Consider the following 15413-nt stretch of genomic DNA (forward strand, 5'->3'; position numbering starts at 1 on the left):
AGGTTAGAATGCTGAATAGACATGATTGAATGAGGAAGAAGGTGATCTTGGATACAGATCGGATTACTGGGGATCATTCCTAGGCAGGTGGGTGTGGAGAATGAGGAAAATAAAAGCAATCCGTTAGTATAATCATTGCTAAGCCATTTCAGCACATGTGTTCATGCCCCCAGTAATTAAATCGTTGGCAGTGTCTAAGAGAGCAGCATGTCTAAGCCTTAAAGAGCCTGAAACAAGAGACCTGAAAGTAAACTAGGATTCTAAACCAAAAATGGCCAGAGGACAACATGAAGAACTGGCATCTTTTGTTTGCTTCACTCAGTGGTCATGAAAAATCTGAGCTAATTTTCAGAGTCCAGAAAAATTGAGACTTCTACTGAAGCTTAAGAACATATGGTATCACTGGGCCCTTTTTTCTTCATGGGTTCTGGAATGAGCTGACAAATAGCTACCAATTTAACCCAAGGCATGGGCTTCCACTTCTCAAACTAGATTTGCATGTGCACTTAAATATATTAATCCCACTAGACATTTTTGTTTGCCTGGTTTTACAAAAATAAATAAGAACAGCAGTAAGAAAAGTTTTAAGACAAATTTTCAGTGTAGTTTTAAAGGGTTCAGCTGAGTTTATTCTTAAGAGAGAGGAGTGTCCACCTGTTGTGATAATTTCAGCAAATATTGAATGAGGGCCTACTGTGTGCCAGACATTGTGAATTTAACATAATGCAAGTTACATCTAACTCCTTACCCAATAGAGAATGCCGTGTAATAGGAGATACAGTAAAGAGACAGCATGACAACATGACAGCACTATTATGGGAAAGTTTTAGGTGCAGTAGTGTTAGAAAATGCCTCTGGAGGAAATAAAGCTATCAACTGGAGCCTAAAGGATCAGGACATTCACAGTAAGAAACGAAGGTGGGTTTTCTAATTTTGGGCTTACCTTAGAGGTATTTCAGGTTACCGACCATCACAATAAAGCAAGTCATATTAAAAAGTTTTAATTTCCCAGTGCATGTAAAAGTTGTGTTTATACTATAGTCTATTAAGTATGCAATAGCGTTATGTCTAGGAAATGAACATAATGTAAAAATACTTATTGCTAAAAAAAGGTAATTATCATCTGAACTATTGAGAATAATGGTACTACTGATAGATTTACACAACTCAGGGTTGCCACAAACCATCAATTTGTAAAAAATGCAGTATCCAAAGTGCAATAACATAAAGCACAGTAAAGGTATGCCTGTAGAAAGGAGTAGTGTGCACAGTCTTAGAGACAAGGGCATTGTATGTTTTCATATCAAAAGAATCTTGGTGTTATGGGAACAAAGTAGGGGACAGGACTTGGGAATGGGGAGGCTAAAAAGATGAAAATTAGGACCTGACTAGAGGGCTCTTTAAGCCGTCTTAGAAATACACATTCTTATATTAAGGACAATGAGATAATAAGAAAGATGACTGAAGAAAGTGTATGGGGTGCTAACTGGAGTTGGAATCTAGAGGCTTGGAGACAAACCAGGAAGCTGTAGCAGCAACCCAGACAAGAAATGCCAGTGGCCATTTAGGCAGTAAAGTCAGGACTTAGTGTTGATTAAATGGGTATGGGGAGAGAAGAAAACAAGAATGACTTTCAGGTTTCTGATGGAATGACTAGGGCCTGGTGGACTCTCAGAAAGAACATGGGAGGAAGAAACAGTTGATGATAAGCCTGTTGTAGACATAACGAATTTGAGGTCCCTGGTTGGGGTGAGATATTAAAAGCTGAGTATTTGTGGCTCTTAAACTCAGGAAAGAGCTGTTTTGGAAAACTTGATCACCAAAACCTTTCCTCTTGAGACATGTATTTATTGTTCTTTATTTAATGAATACCCCCTCCCTAAACTTCTATTATATTAATTGCCATTCTCTGTAGGCTTTTCAGTAATATTATTTTACCATGCTTGGCTGTAACTTGTAGATGATTTGTTTCATGGACTTTCTTCTAGTAATACAAAGTTTTCTCCAGCACTGAATGTATTATTTTCAAAATAGATTGAGCTTAGACCAGTAATGTCTAGGCTGATTTTACAGTTCAAAAATTCAATCCCCAGTGACTTCTGACTCTTGGACTCAATTTTTCTAGCACCAAAAAGTCAAGGGGTATTTCCCTAAAAGAGAAAGTGTTTACTTAGAAACTATATATTAACAAATTTCAGATTCTAAAAGTGCAAACATGAATAAGTCACAATTCCCTGCTCTTGGGAAACTAAGGCAATTATAAATGCATGCCAGTAACTAAAATACGATATACCAGAATTGGACAGTGGAAGGAAGAGGAAAAGACTAAGTTCTTAAGGAAGAACAAAGCATTTTGCAAATGCAGAGAGGAAAGATGATTTGAAACATCTATTCATAGAGGATTTTATGGAGAATTTTGGATTGACAGGGTTCTAAGAGGAACACCAAAAGACAATTACTTAGGATGACCATTTGCCCTGTCTTAAGAGTTTACAATACACAGCTCTGACTTTTTTGTAATGGAGTATGGACTTCTGCTATTTTAGGGAAACCAGAAACTGGGATTTTGTATGTAATCTTTTGATTTTAAAATGTCAACTCAGATTCTAAGCATGTGTAGGCCAAATTAACTATTTCCTAGAAGTCCGATCCAATTCACTTTATCAGTTTGTAACCTTTATATTACGTTCTTTAATTTAAGATATGTGATCTTAATTCACAAAGAATTAAGCACTATGGTAGGGGTAACTTAGAAAGAGTGTGTTGCCTACCCTTTAGTGAGCTGTGTACAGTTGGGGAGAAAAACCAGGTAGGCACTATTTTTACTTTTTATTTTAGCTTATGTGTTACAGTGTCCCTGAATAAATATTTATTCTTTGTTATTACTGCAACACAAGACTGTCCAACTTCCTGCCCTTTGTTTTCCTTGACCTCAGCAGTTCTGTGGAAGCAACCTAGTCTCGTGGTCATCTCCTCGCTGCCCAACACCTGCCACACAGATTTGGGGGTGAAGGAATTTTTTGTTCTATGGTTTCTTCTGTGTGCCCTCTATCAGAGGATCCTCCACACTATATTATAAATAGGTGCCTTTACTGGGAGGCCTCCCACCAAGTCAGCTGAGCACATTCCCAGGAAAGGGTAGGAATCGCTCAACTGTACAAATTGATGTCTCTACAAATATGGTGTCCTACCACAGCTAGCCCACCTTTGTTCCTCCACTAGCAGCTGAACATTCCTGGAGATTATTCCTCAACTGTGCTGCATGAGCTCACTTCAGACTCATGATTTCAACCTCACACTGCCAGCAGCCCTCCTGTGTCCCCCGTCGTGCCCAATCCTTACTGCCCACTCCCAGATGACCTTTATTCTCTTGTCATGCCTCTCAGACCCTGTCCCCATACTTTCAGCTCATGATTCCATTTGTACTTAAGAAAACAGAAGTCTTCCGATGTGAACTTCTACACTTTCCTACCATAAAACCTACAAATATGCCTAAAAATGAAACCAACTTCTCATTTTGTAAAATGGAAGCGGCCCAGTTCTTCCACCAGTCACAGGATCTCTGCATCTTTCACCTTCTAAAGTTACTTCTCTCCCGCTCCCTGTCTTACCATCAATCATTTCCTCTCTGGGAGGACTGTTCTCATCAGCATGGTTTTCGAACCTCTACATGATCTGGTCCCTGCAGTCATTTTCCACCACTCTCAGCACTAATCCCTGTGCCCTAGCCAGCTGGTCTTCCTCGGGCCAAGCGCTTTCTCACTGCAAGACCTTCACACCTGTTGTTGCCTCTGCCTGGAGTTACTTGCCTCTCCCAGTGAAGTAGGACAGAAGAGGCTGGACATCTGAGGAATTTTCAAGAAGCCGGTTTATTGACTGCAGGGTTCAGAGGTGGCTCTCACCTAAGAATTCTTCCTCTGAACAAATATTTTGGAAATTCTTTGAACTTTATACCCAGTGGCAGGGGGTGAGGAGTGTTCACATGACAGGTGCTCTCTGTGTGTGCCATCCCCTCGACCAGAAATAGGTTTCACTGTTTGTTTGTTTTTTTTAACCAAGAAAACAGAGATAGTATCTTTTCATACAAGGAGTTTGCAGACTTCCCATCTTTCCCCATCTTTTGTGCGAGCCTGGCATTTACAAGGAGGAAGCTTCAACCACAGTCACCTCTGCAGGCATCCTGCTCATCTGACCAGAGGAGAAGCTTAATTATGTCTGTTGGGGGCTGTGCCATGCTCACATCAGCAGTGAGGAGGTTAATTAACATAAGCACACTCAGGTGATTTATCACTGGCCGTATTCAGTTAAGTCCACGCGCACAATGTGTGCACAGGTGTTCCTGAGCGGGCCTGCTCGGGCCTGCTCGTTTTGACCCTTGCCGTGATGGGGCAGCTGGCTCCTCGCCTGATCTCAACTGGCGTGGCCCCGCCCTCTGCCTCCTGGAGGGAATATAAGCTGGCAGTGGGCGGGGGTGTGACAGTAAGAAGCAGCAGCTAGCAGAAAGAAGCGGAGTAGAAGCCACTAGCAGAAAGGTAGAAGAAAAGGCAGCAAGCAGATAGAAGCAGCTCGCAGAGAGAAGCAGCAGGCAGTGGGGGAAGGCAGATCACAGAGCAGAGAATTGAGAACACACCTCTAGATCACAGATAGGTAGATTGCAGTACGCGGGACGCATCACTAAGAAGCACCTCAGATAGACGCACCCTTAGTTCACAGGATGCAGGACGCACCTTTAAGAAGAAGCAGCAGAACTAAGAAGAAATAGATCTCTGATAAGCGTAGAAGCCTCTCTCTCTAAAACTTTCTCTCTAAGCAAAGTTTCTCTTCCTCTAAGCAGAGTCTCTCTTCCTGATAAGCAGTTTTTCTTCCTCTAAGCAAAGCCTATCTTTCTCTCAAAGTCTCTCTTCCTCTATAAATTAGTGAATATAGGAAAAATAGTATATTTCCAGGCCCCTCCGATAAATACCTGTGCAATTGTTGCCGCGGGCAGCAACAATGTCAAGGGTCATTTGGGTGGGGGTCTCTGACCTGCTCCACCACAAAGATTAAATGCCACTTGCTTAGGCCTTGACAACCTTGCTTGAAGTTGATTCCTGCTGTTTTTTTCCCAAGTCCCTCTTTGTTTCTTAGCACTTATTACAACTTACTTGTCCTTTCATTTTACTCTTTTAACATTCTACCCTGGAGTGTAAACTCTTTTAGGGCAAGACTTGGTCTTGTTTGGGGCTGAATTCCTAGAAAAGTGCTGTGCACGTAGTAAGCCATTAGTAAATGTTTATGACTGACATCCCAGAGAATGGTATGACTGGCCCACTCAGCTGTTCCACCAGCCAGAATTCCCAAGTCTTTGAAGTGTCTTTCTTTCCTTCAATTTCCTCACCTAGAAACCTGTCTTTTTAAATCTCTTCCAAATCCATTTCTGCCATCACTCCTTCCCAAGTTCATCTTTAAACTCTCAGCAGCCTCCTTACTGCCGTGGTCTTTTTCTTTACCACCCTTCAGTCTCTTCTGATCACTGACACCATAGAACATTTCAAAACCAAAATCCGGTCATCTTAAATTCCTCAGTGGTTTTTGGTTTTAAATAAATCCCAAACTCCATGAAAGATCCTTTATATGCTACTTCCTCCCGCCTCCACCCCTCCAAACCTAATTTGTAACCACTTCCAACTACTGGGAGTTCTCTCCAACTGAAATGCCCTTCCTCTTCACCTACCCAGTGTACTCCCACCATCCTTCAAAACCGGCCTTAGTCATCCTTTGTTTGTGAAGCTTTTCCCAATTCCTGTTCCCTTCCATCAGGAGCTTCTGGTACCATAATGCCCTGTACCATCTTGTATTTATGAAAGCTTTTGTCATTTTGTAACAATTTCTTTACTAGGTTGTGCTCCTCAGAGGTAAGGATTTTTATCTTACATTTGTGGCTTCAGGCCTTACCACACACAGTATCTAGCACTCAGAGTTCACTGAATGAATGAAAGGAGTATGTGATAAATACACAAGAAAAGTGCAGAGCTCAAATGCCAAGGCACAGCACTAGAGGAAGGGTGGCCGCTTCCCACTGGGAGATGAGCGAAGGCATCATGAGGGAAGTGAGCAGGAGCCTGGTGTAAAGGCTCTCAAGGAGGAGTTGATGGGGTTGTGGTAATTGGATATTCAGCATGAGCAGTAAGAGTGCAACGAAAATTTTAAAAGATGTATCCTTGACTGGTAAGGATAATGTCTTACTTATCTATTGCTGCATAGCAAATGACCCCATAACTTAGCAATTGAAAACACAAAAAGTGATAAGTGTCCTATAGTTTATGAGGATTAGGAATCCAGGAGCTGCTGAGCTCAAGTTCTGGCTCAGCATCTCTCATGAGGTGGCAGTCAGGCTGTCGGGTGGTTTGATAGTCAACCCAGGGCTTGATGATAGCTGTAGGATCTTCTAAGATCACTGAAGTGAGTTTAGCAGGCCTTAATTTCTCATTGGTCATTGACCTTGGTCCTTTCCAGATGGCCATCTTCATGGACTTTCTGATTATCCTTAAACCTCAGCAGGTGGCTTCCCCACAAAGCCATGATTCAGAGAGAAAAAGATCAATCAAGATGTAAGCTATAGTCTTTCATGACCTAATCTCAGAACTGACATACTGTTGCCTCTGCCATAGTTTCTTGGTCAGACAATCAACTTGAATACAATGGAATGTTCATCAGGAGGTGGGGAGTGTTAAGAGCCATCCTATAAGTTGACTACTTTAACTAGGGTGACTAGAACTGAGAGATTTGTATAAATGTATACAAAGTGAAAGAAAATACTTGAAAAGTTAAATTGGGATAAGAGAGGACCTAGCAGACCATGGAGCATTTGAGCATTAGATGATTTGAGGAATGTAGTTCAGTGATCAAAATAGTGGATAAGTTTATGACTCATATTAGAATGGAAGGTAAGCTGGAAGAGAAGGAGAAAGTGTAGGCAAGGAGACCAAATGGGAAAAGTTACATCCATACCCCCGAATGTCAGTCGCTGGGAGAGTTTTTACTAGGACAAAAATAAAGACAGCAAAAATATGAATTTCACAAAACTTAATTGCATTCAATTTTAAAGACTAGTTTTTATTCTGAGATTATCTCCCTATTCTTTTTATGTTAAAATTGCATTGCAGTTAAATGTATTTAATGTCATAACCTGACAATCTTGGGTCATTTCCTAAAATCAAAAGAAAAAAAAGTGAAATTGCTGTTGAAATTCACAAATCTGAGAATCACTGATCTAGATTATTAATATAAGGAAACATAACAGAAAATGTCACCAACTTGACTTAAGGCACACAGCTACTGGTGGTCAAAACTGAAACCAGACTCTGTCTTTGATTTCTAGTCAGCACTTGACTGATGTGCAGAAGAAAGAGAAGAATTTTTTAGTATGGCCAGAGGAAGAGAGAGAGGGGGCTTCTGAGTGAAGGTGATATTGAAAAGCAAAACATTATGCACAGAGAGGAGAGTGAAATAGATGTGCAGAAAGACACATGGTCCAAGCACAGAGAGGAAGTCTTGACAACTACTGGACATACATCAGTCCCTTCCTGAGGCCAGCGTCAGGAAAAATTATGAAAAACTTTGAAATGAGTGAAAAAGTTGACTAGGTGTTTTGGGATTATCTTTAAGCTATTTTATAAGTATGTAAATTACAGAATACTGGCAGTAATGCACGTGACTTGTTTATGACAGTAAGCTGTGTTCAGTAGAGATTCAATTTATTGTTACCCTGTGGATATTGTCTAATTGAGCTTTATTTGTGAATTCAGGATTCTTGATTACTTTTTAGGTGCTTGTATTTGGGATAAACCTGGGGGTGCTTTACCAGTGAACTTCGTCCCTAGTAGTTTTTGTTTGTTTTGTTTTGTTTTAATTTTGTGACAGGGTTTCCCAAAGTTGCTGATCCTGACCTGATCCTCCTGCCTTAGCCTCCTGAGCCACTCGGGTTGTAGGCGTGTGCCACGGTGCCCCGTTAAGATTCCTTATTACCCATTTAAGTGTATTGAATTCTCTTGAACCAGTTCTAATGTCCTACTGGTTTCCTTATTAATTCATGAGCAAAGTACTACTTTTGATATTGTTTCCTCCTCCTCCTAATCATCATTTTTGTTGCTGAAGTTTGAACCCAGGACTTTGCATATGCTAGACATGCACTGTGCCACTGAACTATATCCCCCTCCCAACACATTTATTTTATATTTGTATGAGTCTCCCAGGAAAACTATATTTGAGTAACAGGTGCCTGAATGTTCATTTTTTCTTGTACTGGAGATTGAACCCAGGTGCGCTCAACCACTGAGCCACATCTCCAGCCTTTTTTTATATTTTATTTCCAGACAGGGTCTCACCAAGTCTCTTATGGCCCTTGCTAAGTTGCTGAGGCTGGCTTTGAACTTACGATCCTCCTGCCTCAGCCTTCTGAGCTGCTGGGATTACAGGTGTGTACCACTGAGCCCAGCTAGTGCCTGGATTTTCTTAAATTAAAAGAAAACATTGGAGAAGGAATTAGAGCCATTATAGGCTACAAATGGGTATCTCAGAGACAAGTCTGATTTCCTTAAATAACTAAATTAATAATTGGAAAAAATAAAATACTGAACCAAAAACTTTTAGGGATTTAATATTTTTAATATGTACTAAATACTGTTAAATATGTTTCTGTCTCATAATAGAACATCCATTTTAAATAGTTGATTATAATGAAAATATATACATATTTTAAATTTAATAATTGAATTGAAAACCAGATCTAACAACAGAAAAATAATACTATTGCTATTCAGAAGAGAACTAGATACTAATTAAACCTTTCTTTCTTGTCAATTCTCATTAAAATATATATTCTGATTTTTACTCTCTTATTCTGGACAGTTTTCTAGGGCTGCATTTTTCACCACATGTCTCTGTCAGTGACTTTTAACGGATCATGTTGCTTTAATTGAAATTTTACAGGTCTGAATGACTGAATGATAATGTACTCACAGCAGCTGCCTTATTGTTATTTGTTATTCCTGTAAGCACGAAGCTTGCTAATTGCTACAATACCTCAGTTCTGGAAAAGACGAAGAGGAGGGGGAGACCCATAATAACAGACCATTTTCAATAATGTTTGCAATTTGCTGTGCGAATTTGCTTTTAAGGATTGGAAAACTGCAGGAGTCTTCCCATTAACTCTATTTTAATATGTAATTAAAATATCATTTATGTACTTAAAAAAGGAAATGGTGAATTATACACGGCATGAACAATTTGGGCTGGATTCCTTAAGAACAGATATGAGAAATATCTTTAATTTTAAGTAATAACAAAATAAATTTTAATTCAAGAATTTTTAACTCTTTAAAACAGGAGAGAAGTTGTCATTGACTATGTTTTACATTGTGCTTGGCGCTTTGTATTTATTACATTCATTGCATCTCTTTTTAACCCTGACAGCATGCTCATTCTGTGAATGAGTAAATTGAACCACAAAGCCATGTCAGCAGTGAGTGATGTAATGTGGGTTTGACTTTATGTGTGCTAACTCTAGAGCCTGTATTTCTAGGTTCCCATGTTCCTGATCGTATATTTTGAAGGCTACTCCATCAATTATCATTCATAATACTTCCCTAAAATGAAATGTATATATAAAACATTAACAGTAAATTGGGAAAAACGTTAGAATTTCAGGCATCCGGTTAAGTAGCTAAGAATTCGGTTCATTATATAATGGTTCTTCTTTTCACTCAAAGATGTTTCTCCTTTTAAATGTGGCACCAAGATCAGTAAAGGCAAGCTTGCTTACCTGTGCTTTTCTGCATAGTACGTTTGTTTCTTGTTTGCCCTTTCCTGGAAGGTGTAGCCCTTGGGTTCTCAAGCTTATATGGGTATTTTGAGCGAGCCTTAGGATTTACTGCATTTTTCTAATGGCTTGTATAGCCATCACAATTGAAGCTCAATGTCATCAGAGTTTTGCAAATACCTTCAAGAAAAATTTTGGCTTTGGAGCTCCCAGTTTTCCTCCCAGATAGTATCACTCTCGTTTCTGTATGGACACTATGAAACTTTACTTTCTTGCCAGTTCAACAACTTATTTTAAAATATTTGTAAAAATAATTTACTTAGTTTTAAGGACTGTGTTGAATAGAAGTGGTGCAAGAAGGCATCCCTGTCTTTTTCCAGTTTTTAGAGGGAATGCTTTCAATTTTTCTCCATTTCGAATGATGTTTTCCTTGGGCTTAGCATAGATGACTTTTACAGTGTTGAGGTATGTTTCTCCTGTCCCTATTTTTTCTAGTGCTTTGAACATGAAGGGGTGCTGTATTATGTCATATGCCTTTTCTGCATCTATTGAGATGATCATATGATTCTTATCTTTAAGTCTATTGATATGATGTATTACATTTATTGATTTCTGGATGTTGAACCAACCTTGCATCCTGGGATGAACCCCACTTGATCATGTTGCAGTATCTTTCTAATATGTTTTTGTATGTGATTTGCCAGATTTTATTAAGAATTTTTGCATGAATGTTCTTCAGGGATATTGGTCTGAAGTTTTCTTTCCTTGATGTGTCTTTGTCTGGTTTAGAAGGGATCCCTCCTTTTCTATTTCATGGAATATTTTGAGGGGTATTGGTATTAGTTCATCTTTGCAGGTCTCATAGAACTCAGCTGAGAATCTGTCTGGTCCTGGACTTTTCTTTGTTGGTGGGTTTTTGATGGCATCTTCTATTTCTTTACTTGAAATTTATCTGTTTAAATTGTATATGTCCTCCTGATTCAGTTTGAGTGGATTGTATGTCTCTAGAAAATTGTCTGTCTTCAAGATTTTCTATTTTGTTGGAGTACAAATTTTCAAAATAGTTTCTAATTATATTCAGTATTTCAATAGTGTCTGTTGTTATATTTCCTTTTTCATCACGAATTTTAGTAATTTGAGTTTTCTCTGTTCTTCTCTTCGTTAGTGTGGCTAGGGGTTTATCAGTTTTGTTTCTTTTTTTTCAAAGAACCAACTTTCTATTTTGTCCGTTTTTTCAATTATTTCTTTTACTTTAATGTCATTAATTTCAGCTCTGATTTTAATTTTTTTTCTGTCTTCTTTGGTGTTGATTTGTTCTTTTTCTAGGACTTTAAGATGTAATTTAGGTTATTTATTTGTTGACTTTTCATTCTTTCAATGAATGAGCTCAACGCAATGAACTTTCCTCTTAGCATTGCCTTCATAATGTCCCACAGATTTTTATATGTTGTATCAGTATTCTCATTTACCTCTAAGAATTTTTTAATCTCCTCCCTAATGTCATTTGTTATTCCTGTTTCATTCAGTAGCATATTATTTAGTCGACTGTTGGAGTAACTTCTATTTTTTATTTTATCATTGATTTCTAATTTAATTCCACCATGATCTGATAGAATGCAAGGTAGTATCTCTGCACTTTTGTATTTGCTAAGAATTACTTTGTGGCATAACATGATCTGTTTCAGAGAAGGATCCCTGTGCTGCTGAGACAAAGTACATTCACTGATGGATGAAATATTTGCCTGCTAAGTCTAAGTTATTGATTGTATTATTGAGTTCTTTAGTTTCTTTGTTTAGTTTTCATTTGGAAGATCTATCCAATGGTGGGTGTAAAAGTCACCCAGTATTGTTGTGTGTGGTCTATTTGATTCCTGAAATTGCGGAGAGGTTGTTTGGTGTATTTAGATGCTCCATTGTTTGGGGCATAAATATTTACAATTGTTATGTCTTGTTGATGTATGATTCCTTTAAGCAGTATGAAATGTCCTTCTTTATCTCTTCTGACTTACTTTGGTTTGAAGTCCACTTTATCTGATATGAGGATGGAAACCCCTGCTTTTTTATGCAGAACATGAGAGTGATGTACAATTAGACAAAAGAAATTATAGGGATTACAAATAGGAAAAGAAGAACTCAAACTATTATGATTATGTATTTAGAGGATCCAAAAAATTCCACCAGTAAACTTCGAGAACTAATAAATGAATTCAGCAAAGTAGCAGGATATAAAATCAGCACTCTTAAATCTAATGCATTTTCTATTCATAAGTGATAAATCCTCTGAAAGAGAAATTAGGAAAACTACCCCATTCACAATAGTCTCAAAAAATAAAATACTTGGGAATCAGTCTTACAAAAGAGGTGAAAGACCTCTACATTAAAAACTTCAGAACACTAAAGAAAGAAATCAAAGAAGACCTTAGAAGATGGAAAAATCTTCCATGCTGTTGGATAGGGAAAATTAATATTGTAAAAATGGCCACACTACCAAAAGCATTATACAGAGTCAATGCAATTCCAGTTAAAATCCCAACATCTTTCCTCATGGAAATAGAGAAAGCAATCATGAAATTCATTTGGAAAAAGAAGAGACCCAGAATAGCCAAAGCAATCCTTAGCAGGAAGAATGAAGCAGGAGGCATCACAATACCAGACCTTAAACTACACTAGAGAGCAATTATAACAAAAACGGCATGGTATTAGCACCAAAATACACAAGTAGACCAGTGGTACAGAATAGAGGACACAGAGACAAACCCACATAAATACAGTCATCTCATACTAGACAAAGGAGCCAAAAACGTTCACTGAAGAAAAGATAGCCTCTTCAACAAATGGTGCTGGGAAAACTAGAAATCCATATACAGCAAAATGAAATTAAACCCCTGTGTCTCACCCTGCACAAAACTCAACTCAAAATGGATCAAGGACCTAGGAATTACTCCAGAGACCCTGCACCTAATAGAAGAAACAACAGGCCCAAATCTTCATCTTGTCGGCTTAGGACCTGACTTCCTTAACAAGACTCCCAAAGCACAAGAAATAAAATCAAGAATCAACAAATGGGTTGCACTCAAACAAAAAAGCTTCTCACCAAAGGAAACAATAATGTGAAGAGAGCACCTCCAGATTGGGAGAGAATACTTACCACAAGCACCTCAGATAGAGCACTAATTACCAGGATATATAAAGAACACCAAAAAATAAATAACCTAGTTAATAAATGGGCTAAGGCACACTAACAAAGAGAAGACGAGAGAAAATCCAAATCACTAAAATTTGGAATGAACGAGGAAATATCACAACAGACACGAATGAAATACAAAACATAATTAGAAGCTATTTTGAAAATCTATACTCCAACAAAACAGAAAATTTCGAAGACATCAACAGGTTTCTAGAGACATATGAATTGCCTAAACTGAACGAGGAGGACATACACAATTTAAATAGACCAATTTCAAGTAATGAAATAAAAGAAGTCATCAAAAGCCTACCAAAAAGAAAAGTCCAGGACCAGATGGGTTCTCAGCCGAGTTCTACAAAACCTTTAAAGAAGAGCTCATTCCAATACTTCTCAAAGTATTCCATGAAATAGAAGAGGAGGGAACCCTCCCAAACTCATTCTATGAAGCCAATATCACCCTGATACCTAAACCAGACAGAGACACATCGAGGAAAGAAAATTTCAGACCAATATCCTTAATGAACAACGACGCAAAAATTCTCAACAAAATTTTAGCAAATCGCATACAAAAACATATTAAAAAGATAGTGCACCGTGATCAAGTGGGTTTCATCCCAGGGATGCAAGGTTGGTTCAACATCCGGAAATCAATAAATGTCATTCACCATATCAATAGACTTAAAGTCAAGAATCACATGATAATTTCAATAGATGCAGAAAAAGCATTTGATAAAATACAGCACCCCTTCATGCTCAAAACACTAGAAAAAATAGGGATAGTGGGAACATTCCTTAACATTGTAAAGGCCATCTATGCTAAGCCCATGGTCAATATCATTCTAAATGGTGAAAAACTGAAAGCATTCCCCCTAAAAACTGGAACAAGGCAGGGATGCCCTCTTTCACCACTTCTATTCAACACTGTCCTTGAAACTCTAGCTAGAGCAATTAGACAGACCAAAGAAATTAAAGGGATACGAATAGGAAAAGAAGAACTCAAACTATCCCTATTTGCTGATGATATGATTGTATACTTAGAGGAACCAGGAAATTCCACCAGAAAACTTTTAGAACTCATAAGTGAATTCAGTAAAGTAGCGGGATATAAGATCAATGCACATAAATCTAATGCATTTTTATACATAAGTGATGAATCTCTGGAAAGAATAATTAGGAAAACTACCCCATTCACAATAGCCTTGAAAAAAATAAAATACTTGGGAATCAATCTCACAAAAGAGGTGAAAGACCTCTACAATGAGAACTACACAACACTAAAGAAAGAAATTCAAGAAAACCTTAGAAGATGGAAAGATCTCCCATGTTCTTGGATAGGAAGCATTAATATTGTCAAAATGGCCATGCTACCAAAAGTGCTGTACAGATTCAATGGAATTTCAATTAAAATCCCAATGACGTACCTTACAGAAATAGAGCAAGCAATTATGAAATTCATCTGGAAGAATAAGAAACCCAGAATAGCTAAAGCAATCCTCAGTAGAAAGAGCGAAGCAGGGGGTATCGCAATACCAGATCTTCAACTCTACTACAAAGCAATAGTAACAAAAACGGCATGGTATTGGTACCAAAATAGACAGGTAGATCAATGGTACAGAATAGAAGACACGGACACAAACCCAAATAAATACAATTTTCTCATACTAGACAAAGGGGCCAAAAATATGCAATGGAGAAAAGATAGCCTCTTCAACAAATGGTGCTGGGAGAATTGGAAATCCATATGAAACTAAACCCATATCTCTTACCGTGCACAAAACTAAACTCAAAATGGATTAAGGACCTTGGAATCAGACCAGAGACTCTGCAGATTATAGAAGAAAAAGTAGGTCCAGATCTTCAACATGTCGGCTTAGGACCAGACTTCCTCAACAGGACTCCCATAGCATAAGAAATAAAAGCAAGAATCAATAACTGGGATAGATTCAAACTAAAAAGCTTTCTCTTAGCAAAGGAAACTATCAGCAATGCGAATAAAGAGCCTACAGAGTGGGAGAAAATCTTTGCCAATCATGCTTCAGATAGAGCACTAATCTCCAGAATCTATAAAGAACTCAAAAAACTCTACACCAAGAATGCAAATAACCCAATCGACAAATGGGCTAAGGAAATGAACAGACACTTCACAGAAGATCTACAAGCAATCAACAAACATGAAAAAATGCTCAACATCTCTAGTAATAAGAGAAATACAAATCAAAACCACTCTAAGAATCCATCTCACCCCAATTAGAATGGAGATTATCAAGAATACAAGCAACAACAGGTGTTGGCGAGGATGTGGGGAGAAAGGTACACTCATACATTGCTGGTAGGGCTGCAAATTAGTGCAACCACTCTGGAAAGCAGTGTGGAGATTCCTTAGAAAACTTGGAATGGAACCACCATTTGACCCAGCTATCTCACTCC

At 38.2% G+C, this 15413-nt stretch overlaps 1 protein-coding gene across 1 annotated transcript in view; it reads left to right on the plus strand.

Annotated features, from left to right (window-relative positions):
* Apip (APAF1 interacting protein) overlaps positions 1-15413 on the plus strand; it is a 29857-nt gene that overhangs the window by 884 nt on the left and 13560 nt on the right. The gene's annotated exons all lie outside the window — the stretch shown is intronic.

The sequence above is a fragment of the Sciurus carolinensis genome, chromosome 11, assembly GCF_902686445.1.
Source record: "Sciurus carolinensis chromosome 11, mSciCar1.2, whole genome shotgun sequence".
NCBI classification, from domain to species: Eukaryota; Metazoa; Chordata; class Mammalia; order Rodentia; family Sciuridae; genus Sciurus; species Sciurus carolinensis.